General features: G+C 43.2%; 1 non-coding gene across 1 annotated transcript; it reads left to right on the forward strand.

The window, feature by feature from the left end:
* The first annotated feature begins 1127 nt into the window (after positions 1 to 1127).
* On the forward strand, positions 1128 to 1201 carry Trnav-uac (transfer RNA valine (anticodon UAC)). The gene has a single exon. It is a non-coding gene; the product is annotated as a tRNA-Val (tRNA).
* The last annotated feature ends 10772 nt before the right edge of the window (positions 1202 to 11973 follow it).

Raw genomic sequence — 11973 nt, forward strand, 5'->3', positions numbered from 1 at the left:
AGATCAAACCCAGCCTCACACATACTAGGCAAGTGCTCTGCCACTGAGCTACAGCCCCAGTCCAACAATGTATAAGTTTTAAATTGTGTACCTTTGCAAGTGAAATCTCATGTCATCCTGCTCCATCCTGCCTGGGATGTGAATCATCCATTTGTCCAGTGTGTAGTCCCTTAGAAGTCATCTCAGTTATCAGATCTACTGTCACAGTGTACTTGTGTTCAAGTAACCCTTATTTTACTTAATAGCCCCAAAGTGCAGAATTGTGAGACTGGCAATTTTATTATAGTATATTATTATAGTTTTTCTCTTTTATTATTGTTGGTAATCTACTGTGTCTTATTTACAAATTATTTATCATAGATATTTGTGTATAGAAAAACATAGTATATATAAGGGTTGGAGTATCTGCAGTTTCAGTTATTCACTGGGAGTCTTGGAATATATCCCCTGAGAAAAAGATTCAAGAGTTGATTTAAAAAAAAAAACGCAAGGGGCTGGGGTTGTGGCTCAGTGGTAGAGCGCTTGCCTAGCCTGTGTGAGGCACTGGGTTCCACTCTCAGCACTTCATATAAAAAAATGAATAAAAATAAAGGTCCATCAACATCTAAAAAAAACTTAAAAATAAAGACAATTATATGTTTTTACCTACTTTGCAGGCACAGCTGCTTTCCTGAATTTTTTTCTTGAAGTCTAGGCCTCTATCCATACGCCTCCAAGCCCACAGGCATCTCATCCATGTTGTACCTGTGTTTTTTCCCTCCTTTTTGCCAGTTCACCTCTCTCCGGTTTCTGCTTTGTCAATTAACAACACCCTCACTTATCATGCATCCAGTCTTCCATAAAGTGACTGCCAATGTCATCTCCTCCCTGGCCACTGCCCCACAGCCCTGAGGAATTTATTTATCAGGCATCCCACCTCTCATGGGTCCTTCTGATCTTAGGTCTCCCTAGCCTATTCTTCCTGGAGCTTGCAGTCAGATACACACTTTGGCAATGCTAACATCCCTCCCTATGAGCAGTTTGAAGGCTGACACCTTTGTTTTTATATTTCCAGGATTTAGCATATTATCTCCTCATAGAAGACACATAGATAGTTGTTGGTTGAATAAATTAAAAAGCATAGGGGCTGGGGATATAGCTCAGTTGGTAGAGTGCTTGCCTTACAAGCACAAGGCCCTGGGTTCAATCCCCAGCACCACAGAAAAAAAAAAAAGAACAAAAATAAAATTTCTTTTTAAAAACATGGCCATTTCCAATACATCTCCAGTTTAAGATATAATTATTCTTGTTGATATTTGTACCTTGTTAATCTGGTGTGGCTCCTCTCACCATCATGGAGCATGTCAGGAAGAGGAGTGATCCAGAGGACTCTTACTGTGGATAGGGCAGATAGTCCTGGAAGTTTGGGCCTTGAGGTAGAAGAGATGAAAGAACCCAAATCTCTGAATATCTAGAAAGGTTTGGAGTGTGTGTGTGTGTGTGTGTGTGTGTGTGTGTGTTGTGCACGCGTGCACGCACTTGAGCTCATTTAGGATTTGAAGATCTAACTGCAATGTATAAAATTTTAAGTTTTAAGAAAGCTATCCTATGTTCTATAGACTGTTTACATATTATGTCTCTAAACTCTTGGATAATTCCTTTTTCATTGAGCCAAGCTAATATTCTTGGAAATTTAGGAACAACCTTTTTTATGCTGTGTAAGTGGAATTTTAAAAAATAGAAGGTAAAAGTTATGCTGTGTTAGTATCTACTATAAACATCTGTTTCTGTGAGCAAATATTAACTTTATCAAATATCCCCTTCTCTGTGAAAAGCTTTATTATAGTCCATTTAAAACACATACAAAAATAATATTGTAAAAGGAAACCCCTACCCATTACACAGCTCATGATGAGCCCATTACCAGTCTTATTTCATTTATACATTCATATCCATTCCCCATTTCCATGTGATTTTGAAGCAAATCTGGCACATCATTTAATCTATATATGTCAGTGTGTATGTGCCAAGTGTAAAGAAACTTTTTAAAAAGTAACTATACCAGGGCTGGGATTGTAGCTCAGTGGTAGAGCACTTGTCTGGCTGGTGAAAGACACTGGGTTTAATCCTCAGCACCAAATAAAAATAAATACATAAATAAATAAATAAGTATGATAAAGGTATTGTGTCAATCTTCAACTGAAAAAATATATATATTAAAGTAATTACAACATTACCACACTTGAAAAATTATTTATTCAGTTGGGCATGGTGGCCCACAACTTTAATCCCAGTGACTCAGGAGGGTGAGGCAGGAGGATTAGAATTTCCAGGCCAGCCTCTGCAACTGAGCAAGGCCCTAAGCAACTTAGTGAGATCATGTCTCAAAAAGGGAAAGGGCAGGAATGTGGTGCAGTGTAGTGGTTAAGCACTCCTGGGTTCAATCCCCATACCCCCCAAATTATTCATTCATTCATTCTCTTATAAAAGGAACCAGGGATTCTTGGTGAAATAGCTGATTCTAAAATTGGGAAGGGGAATATGCAAGAGGAGCCTGGAATGTGTTCTAGTATCAGAAGGAGATGCTTAAAAAAAAAAAAAAACCACGATAGTGCTCTGCGTACAGTGGCACATACCTGTGATCCCAGCAACTCAGGAGGCTGAGGAAGCCAGCCAGGACAACTTAGACCATGTCTCAAAATAAAAAATAAAAAGGATTAGCAATGTAACTTAGTGGTAGAACACCCTGGGTTCAATTCCCAGTACCAAAAAACAAACAAATCAGCATGCTAAGATCAACAAAAATCAGGGAGGCCTGAGATACCACCATCACAGTCTAGAGGAATCCAAGGAGACATAATGACTAACTGTAATGTGGTCTCCTGGATGGGATACTGGAACAGAAAAAAGATATTAGGTAAAAACTAAGGGGGCTGGGGAGATAGCTCAGTCGGTTCGATCCCCAGCACCGCAAAAAAAAAAAAAAAAAAAAACAACAACAAAAAAAAAAAACTAAGGAAATCTGAATGGACTCTTTAGTTAATAATTGGTTCATACTTGTGGCAAGTGTACCATACTAACCTAAGATGTTAACAATGAGAAAAATGGATATGAGGTAAATGGGTACTCTCTCCACTATCTTGGCAACTTTCCTGTCAGTTTAATACTCTTTAAAAATGAAAGTTCATGTAAAAATTAACAATACTCTGTGGGAGGGCAGAGTGTCCTGAGGCCCACTCTCTTGGTTGCATGAAAGGAGGGGATGGTAAGGACCAAAATAGAGGTTCCCTGGCAGGACACAGCAGAGGTCAGGCACCCAGGTGGGGTCTTCTTCACCTCCAGCAACAAGGCAAGTGAGGAGTAGGTCCTGGAGTTGGCACCAGGCAGCAATCAGCATGTCCTGCCAGTGTGGGAGGAGGAGGCGGTAGCTGAGGTCACCCCTCACCACAAGGCCTCCTCCAGCCACTGCCCCCTGCACCCCCACCCCACCCCAGGGTCAATCCTCGACCCAGCTTGGGAGGCAGACTGCAGTTCTCAGTCAGACTGTACTCCTGAGGTAGCCTTTTTGTAGGTAAAACAAAAATGGGGAGGTGATAGCCTGTCCCTCTGTCCTGCTCTCGGGTTCTCTCCCATTCCTAGCACCCCTCATAGCCCCATCTCTCTCTCTCTCTCTCTCTCTCTCTCTCTCTCTCTCTCTCTCTCTGTCACACACACGCATGCACACACTTGCCTGGTTAATGAACCTGTGGGATCCAATTTCACAGCCACTAGAATGTAGTCTCATGGCGTGCTGTAGCTCTTCTGGACTTTTCTGTCTTTACAAAGAAAACCATTTTGTCTTATGTGCTCACTCCTTCTGGCCCACCACCATCCTTTCCCATCCCACCCTGAGAGGTCTTCCTAAGGCCCTTGGAGCCTCATTTGGACACAGAGGAGGCTGCAAAGCAGCAAAGGACACTGGGGCTCAGTCCGACCGTGTGTTTCACACCGTCGTGGCCACCTCAAGCTGTGTTCAGGGCTGCACGCCTTAGATGGCACTCCTTTGTGCATTGTACAACCGATCCCCAGGTTGCAGTATTTATTATTATTATTATTATTATTATTATTATTATTATTTTTACAGACTGCATTTTGATTCATTGTACACAAATGGGGTACATCATTTCGTTTCTATGGTTGTGCATGATGTAGATACATACCATTCATGTAATCACACATGTACATAGGGTAATAATATCTGTCTCATTCCACCATCTTTCATACCCCTGCCTCCTCCTCCCTTTCATTTTCCTCTACATAATCTAAAGTTCCTCCATTCTTCTCTTATACCCCTCCCCCCACCCTCATTATGTATCATCATCCACTTATCAGGGAAAACATTTGGCCTTTGTTTTTTTGGGATTGGCTTATTTCACTTAGCATGATATTCTCCAGTTCCATCCATTTACCACAAATGCCGTAATATTCTTCTTTATGGCTGAATAATATTCCATTGTGTATATATACCACAATTTCTTTATCTATTCATCTGTCAAAGGGCATCATTCCACAATATAGCTATTGTGAATTGAGCTGCTATAAACATTGAGTGACTCCGTTACTGTAGTATGCTAATTTTAATTCCTTTGGGTATAAACCAAGGAGTGGGGTAACTGGGTCAAAAAGTGGGTCCATTCCAAGTTTTCGGAGCAATCTCCATACTGCTCTCCAGAGTAGCTACACCAATTTGCAACTCCACCAACAATGTATGAGTGTGCCTTTTTCCCCGCATCCACACCAACACTTATTATTGCTTGTGTTTTTGTTAATAGCCATTCTAATTGGAGTTAGATGAAATCTTAGGGTGGTTTTAATTTGCATTTCTCTAATTACTAGGAATGATGAGCACTTTTTAATATATTTGTTGATCACCTGTATATCTTCTTCTGTGAAGTTTCTGCCCAGTTCCTTAGCCCATTTATTGATTGGGTTCTTTGTATTTTTGGTGTAAAGTTTTTAAAGTTCTTTATAAATTTTGGAGATTAATGCTCTGTCTGAAGTGTGTGTGTGTGGAAAAGATTTTCTCCCATTCTGTAGGCTCTCTTTTCACATTATTGATTGTATACTTTTCTAAGAAAAAGCTTTTTAGTTTGAATCCATTCCATTTATTGATTCTTGCTTTGATTTCTTGTACTTTGGGAGTCTTGTTAAGGAAGTCTGGTCCTAAGCCAACGTGATAGAGATTCAGGCCTAATTTTTCTTCTATTTGGTGCAGGGTCTCTGGTCTAATTCCTAGGTTCTGGATCCATTTTGAGTTGAGTTTTGCACAGGGTGAGAGATAGAGGTTTAATTTCATTTTACTGCATATGGATTTCCAGTTTCCCAGCATCATTTGTTGAAGAGACTATTTTTTCTCCATTGTATGTTTTTGGCTCCTTTGTCTAGTATGAAGTTGCTGTATTTATGTGAGTTTGTCTCTGTGTCTTCTATTCTGTACCATTGGTCTGCCTGTCTGTTTTGGTGCCAATACCATGCTGTTTTTGTTACTATTGCTCTATTGTATAGTTTTAGGTCTGGTATTGTGATACCTCCTGCTTCACTCTTTCTGCTCAGGATTGCTTTGGTTATTTGAGGTCTCTTATTCTTCCAGATGAATTTCATGATTGCTTTCTCTGTTTCTGTGAGGAATGTCATTGGGATTTTAATTGGAATTGCATTGAATCTGTATAGCACCTTTGGTAGAATGGCCATTTTGACAATATTAATTCTGCCTATCAAAGAACATGGGAGATCTTTCCATCTTCTAAGGTTTTCTTTAATTTCTTTCTTTAGTGTTCTGTAGTTTTCATTTAGAGGTCTGTCACCTCTTTTGTTAGATTAATTCCCAAGTATTTTATTTTTTTGAGGCTATTGTGAATGGAGTGGTTTTCCTAATTTCTCTTTCAGAGGATTCATCACTTATGAATAGAAACACATTAGATTTATGTGTATTGATTTTATATCCTGCTACATTGCTGAATTCATTTATCAGTTCTAGAAGTTTTTCTGGTCGGTTTTTTTTTGATCCTCTATAGAATCATGTCATCTGCAAATAGTGATAGCTTGAGTTCTTCTTTTCCTATTCATATCCCTTTAATTTCTGTGGTCTGTCTGATTGCTCTGGCTAGTGTTTCAAGGACAATGTTGAATAGAAGTGGTGAAAGAGGGCATCCCTGCCTTGTTCGAGTTTTTAGAATGTTTTCAGTTTTTCTCCATTTAGAATGATGTTGGCCGTGGGCTTAGCATAGATAGCCTTTACAATGTTGAGTTATGTTCCTACTATCCCTATTTTTTCTAGTGTTTTGAGCATGAATGGGTGGCTGCAATATTTTTAACAAAGCAGGATGGAAATGACTGAAGAACATAGCATGCTATAGGGTGAACATCGCTCCGTGAAAAGTCATATCATACCGGGCACAGTGGTGCATATGCTGCATGCCTATAAATCCCAGTAGCTCGGGAAGTCGAGGCAGGATGATCACAAGTTCAAAGCCAGCCTCAGCAATTTAACGAGGCCCTAAGCAACTTAGTGAGACTCTGTCTTAAAATTAAAAAAAAATTAAAGGGCTGGGAATATGACTCAGTGGTTAAGCAACCCTGGGTTCATTCAATCCCCGGCACCCCCCCAAAAAAGAAAAAAGAATATGTGGTATCACTTGTATGCCCTGTAAGCACAGTGAATTGAGATGCTGAAAGTCACAGTTAAATGTCACTTCATTCCCTCTTCTTGCCGGCACAAGGGGCACCATCTGCCGATGATCTAAACCTGCCCAATGCAACAGGTGTGCTGGTGTGCAGATTGGATGTCATGATCCTGGACAGATACCCTGCAGAGCAGAGAGCAGTGTGTCCTGGCCTGGCTGCCTGTGACAGTGATTTACCTGTGATTTTGAGCCTCAGTGCCTCTCTGGCTAGGTATGGGAGAGTATGTGGGCCATGGCCTGGGCATCAGGAGTCTCAATAGTTCCCTTGGTGATCCTGGGTACAGCCAGGATGCAGAAGCAAGCATCTGGCACAGTGACAAATTCCAGCTGCAACATAGGCGACCCCTTGCCCACTCCCCACTCCAGGGCAGTGGTGCCAGACTGGGCTTGTGCTGCAGTGGCCTCTTTTGGTCCTCCTGGAGGTCGCATGCCCCTTCCTTTCCTCTGCTGATTCCAAGATCCCCAACAACCTTTCCCAGTTCAGTATCCCTTGTCCCCAAGAAATGTTGGGGCTATCTCTGCAGCTCCACACACTGCAGTACATGCTGTCCTCTGGCTCTTGTTTCAGCCAGGAAGGGACACTGCTGAGTCATAGGCGAGGGAGCCTCTCTCCCAGGCTCTTTGGCACCATGGTTCCCATTGATGAAGGTGAAGGGGCATCTTTCTGAAAGACTGGATCCTCTGAGGTTTTCAATCTGGACCCTTCCCATGGTTGTCCTAAAATACAGACCTTCAGGGGACCAAGATCACTAGCCAGGTGGCTGCATCAGGATCACTAGATGGGGAAGTTCCCTGTGGTTGCTGAGTAGGGGGAGGGATGAAGTCGAAGGCTACCTCCCCCCAGCATATACATTTTTTTTTTGGTACTGGGGATTGAACCCAGGGGCACTAAGCCACTGAGCCACATCCTCAGTCCTTTTTATTTTTTATTTTGAGACAGGGTCTCACTAAGTTGCTTAGGCCCTCACCAAGTTGCTGAGACTGGCTTTGAACTCGCAATCCTCCTGCTTCAGCCTCCTGAGCTCTGGGATTACAGGTGTGTGCCACTGTGCCCAGCAGCATATATATATATATTTCTATTGCTTCTTTCTCCTGCTGTCATCCATATCTAGTTATATTTCATTTTTTACTGAAAATTTCTTTGTAGAGATAAATTGATATTATCCTCACAGTATATAATTTTTGTTTGCTTTTATGCCAGACACCTGGGAGTGCTAAATCCTCAGGTGATATGAGGCTGACCTCTAGCCCAATGCAGTTAGTTAACTGTGGGTTAATTCTGGATCACTTATACTCTGAAAGTATGTCTCTTTGTGGTGCCATTTTGAGGCAAGGTGTGGTTTACCAGCTTCCCTCCTTTTGTGGGTCTCAAATTCTGTCTTTTGCCTCTCAGTCTCACAAACCAATGAAAGTGCAGCCCAGCCTCTTTCTGCCTTATTTTTTTCAGGGCTGGAGATCAAACCCAGGGCCTCATGCATGCCAGGCAAGTGTTCAACCACTAAGCCACTTACCGAGTCCTCTTTGGGTCTTTTCATGATTAATAAATGCCCAAGGGCAGGGGCTAGGGTTGTGGCTCAGTGGTAGAGTACTTGCCTAACATGTGAGGCAGTGGGTTCTCGTGAGACACTGGGTTCAATCCTCAGCACCACATAAAATAAAGGTATTGTGTCCTCCTACAACTAAAATACATATATATATATAAATATATATAAAACACATATATGTAATACATTTATATGTAATACATACATAATATATACATAAAATACATATATAAAATACATTTATAATACATGTATATACATTTATAATACATATATATGTATATAAATGCCCAAGGGTAAAAACAATCCTTTCATCTTTTCACACCTCCCTAGATTTCTGATCTTTCCCAGCTCTTAGTTCAATAATTGCCTAAGGTTTTGTCAATTTAATGTTGTTCATTAATGTCATAATATTAAAAATATGTCATCCAGCTTTTGTAGTTGCCTTCCAGGGAAATGGCTGCATTGCATTACCCAGTGCACCATTACGGGCAGCAGAACTTCCAGTTTTCATGACTGCCCTTATTGTTGACAAAATACTTGATCTGTTCATCACCCGAGTAGTCCAGCTTGCACCTGAGAATAAGCGGATAGCATTACCTGTATCTCCTCCTACTTCTCACACAGCTGGCACATCTCCCTTACCTGTTGGTCACTATTTTCCTGCCACACTGTGGTTAACATACCTTAGGCAGATCAGGAAATGGAAAGCTAGCTGTAGGAATGACAGTAAGGAATTTGTTTCTTTCTTCCAGTCCGTCTTTCTCCACGGAGAAAAGGCATCAAGTCAATGAATGAAAAGAAGTAACCAGATATGAAATGGAAAGGGATTGTTGAATATGTGTTGGATTTTCAATCATATTCCCTGGACAAAATGCATGTACCTATTAAATTCTAGGTGCCTAGGTAATCCAAAAAGGCAAATGGATCAGTCCCAGTTACTTGGAAGGCTGAGGCAGGAGGATCACTTGATCCAAGGCTATGTTCCCACAACGTAGAGATTTTCATTGCTTCTTTTTGTCTTCCATAATGTAGTTATATTTCACTTTATACTGCCTCAGAGATTCATGACCAGCCTAAGAAAAACAGTGAGATTCTGTCTTAAATATATTTCTATCTTTTTTTCTTTTTGGTACCAGAGGATTAAACCCAGGTGCTTAGCCACTGAGCAACATAATCAGATATTCTAATTTTTTATTTTGAGACAAGGCCTTGCTGAATTTAGTCGCTGAGCCTGGCTTTGAACTTGCAATCCTGCCTTGGCCTCCAGAGTTGCTAGGGTTACAGGCACCTGCTCCCCTCTCTTTCTCTCTCTCTCTCTCTCCATCCAGAAATATATATCAATGTCTATCTGCCACAAGCCTTGTAGCTTTGAGCAAGTTAAATTCTCATAGCTTCAATTTTCTCTTGTTTAAAATGGGATGCTAATACTGACTTCTTATTGTATTGAGCACCAACTAAGTTTAGACACTTACGTGGCTTGTGGTGAGCATTCAGTAAATCTTGGCAGTTATTCATGAAAGAAGCAAACAGAAAACATGGCTGTTTGGAGAATCGCAAATAGAGCCACATAGCTGACATGGAGTGGTCAGTGGATATACAATAATAATTAAAGGCAGATTTTCTTTTTTTCCTTATTTTTTTATTGGTCCATTGTAATTGTACTTAATGGTGGGTTAATTGTTACACATTCTTATATGCATACCATCTAAAAATATAATTTGACCAATATTCTTACACATGCGGTGGATTTTAAAAGTTTCATTGGTTTGGGATTCTTTTCCCAAGCGACATTGGAAGTGAGTAAGCCACGCGAAAAACACTGGAGAGTCTTTATTTCTCTCACATTGTAGACTTTTAAACTGATGTGCTATGTGGAGAGCATTTTGGGAAGGGCAGAACTGCACGATTGGCTACTGGCTCCGCCCCATATACGCGTATGTATATATTACATAATATATACAAATACATTATATTAATATATACATATATCATAGGTACATATTATGTAATATATACATATGTTATAATATACATATTATATATATAAAATAACAGTTTTTTCCAAATAGTACACCTTTAAAAAAATAGGTAGAAAGTGGGGGACGCAAGGCGCCAAACTTGGCGTACACCCTGCCCCCCACAGCGTTGCGCAAGCGCGCTGGGCACTACTGCGCAGCCGCAGAAATCACTTTCGGGCTGGGAGTTTGGCGCCTCAGTTTATCACAGACGCCTCGTGGGCACAGTCGTGATAGGGCTGCTGCGCGGACGTTGAGACTCAGGTTCTCAGAGCCAGAGAGGGCCACCTCGCAATGTCGGAGGAACAGGGTAAGGGACCCTTCTCTTAACTGTCCCACTAGCCTCCGCCTCTGACACGGTTCGGACCGCGCCCACTTAGACGGCCGCATGGACGACGGCTGGATTGGTTGGTCATCTGCTGGGGTGTGTCCTGTGGCGGCCTCTGGGCGCTGGCCGCTGGCATCTGGCCGCCTATTGGCCGGCTCTCGGGGGGGGATCCCCAATTGGTTAACCCGTGCGTGGGAACCTGGGCACTACCGACCGGTATGACACAGGTCCAGGGGTTCTTTGGTTTGAGGTGACCCTGGGCCTCAGGGAATCCCCAGTAGCTCGAGGGGATCCTAGGGCTTGGTGCGTCCATGGAACTTGTGGCGTCCCCGGGAGCTCGAGGTAATGTGAGGACTCGCGGCGTCCTGGGCGTTCGTGGCGTCTTGGGGACTCGAGGTGGTCCTAGGATTCATGGCGTCCCTAGCGCTCGAGGTGGTCCTAGGATTCATGGCGTCCCTAGCGCTCGAGATGATCCTAGGGCTCATGGCGTCCCCGGGGCTCGAAGGATCCTGGAACTCGCCGCGTCCTGGGAGCTCATGGCGTCTCTGGGACTTGTAGCATCCCCTTAGCTGCAGGGGGTCTTTGAGATTGCTGTGTCCCGCTGGTTCGAGGTGAACCTAGGATTTGCCGCGTCTCCGGGGCTCATGGCTCTCTAGGACTTGGGGGTGATCCTAGGCATAATGGCGTCCCTAGGGCTCGAGGGGGTCCCAGGGTTCGCGGCGTCTTTGGGGCTGGACGCGTCCCCTGGGCTCTAGGAGATGGTAGTTCAAGGTTATCCTAGGGCTTGTGGCATTTCTGGGGCACAGTGTGATCCTGGGTCTCGTGGCTTCCCCGAATTCGAGGCGATCCTGAGGTTCATGGCGTCCCTGGCACTCGAGGGAATCCTAGGGCTTGCGGTGTCCCTAGAGGTCACGGCATCTCTTGGGCTTAAAAAGATGGGAGCTTAAGGTGATCCTAGGGCTCCAGACGTCCCCAGGGTTCACAGCGTCCCTGGAACTCTCTTTCCAGAGCCTCGAGTAGCCATAAAACAATTTCGGGAGTCTAGAATTTGGGAGACGGGGCCACCCAGAGAGGTTTCCCGGCGAGGGAGGCGGGCGGACGGGGGACTCTACAGCCAGGGCAGGTGTGTTCAGCCGCACCCCAACCCCACCTCGTTTTTCATGCAGCTGCGGAGCACAACTGTGTTAAAATGGGAAGATATTGACCTGGCGGCTGGGTCCCTTTTGGCAACAGAGAATTTGTTTTGCGGGAAGAGCGAGTCTGCATTTTTGCTGCCCCGAGTTTCAGCAGAGCCGCGGGGCGTTGGTTTGTGTGGTTCCCTCCGCTTCTCCCTCTGCCGAGCTTTTGAGATTTGACTACTGATTAAGTATTTGGTGCTTTCT

This window comes from Sciurus carolinensis, unplaced genomic scaffold (genome assembly GCF_902686445.1).
Source record: "Sciurus carolinensis unplaced genomic scaffold, mSciCar1.2, whole genome shotgun sequence".
Classification (NCBI taxonomy): Eukaryota; Metazoa; Chordata; class Mammalia; order Rodentia; family Sciuridae; genus Sciurus; species Sciurus carolinensis.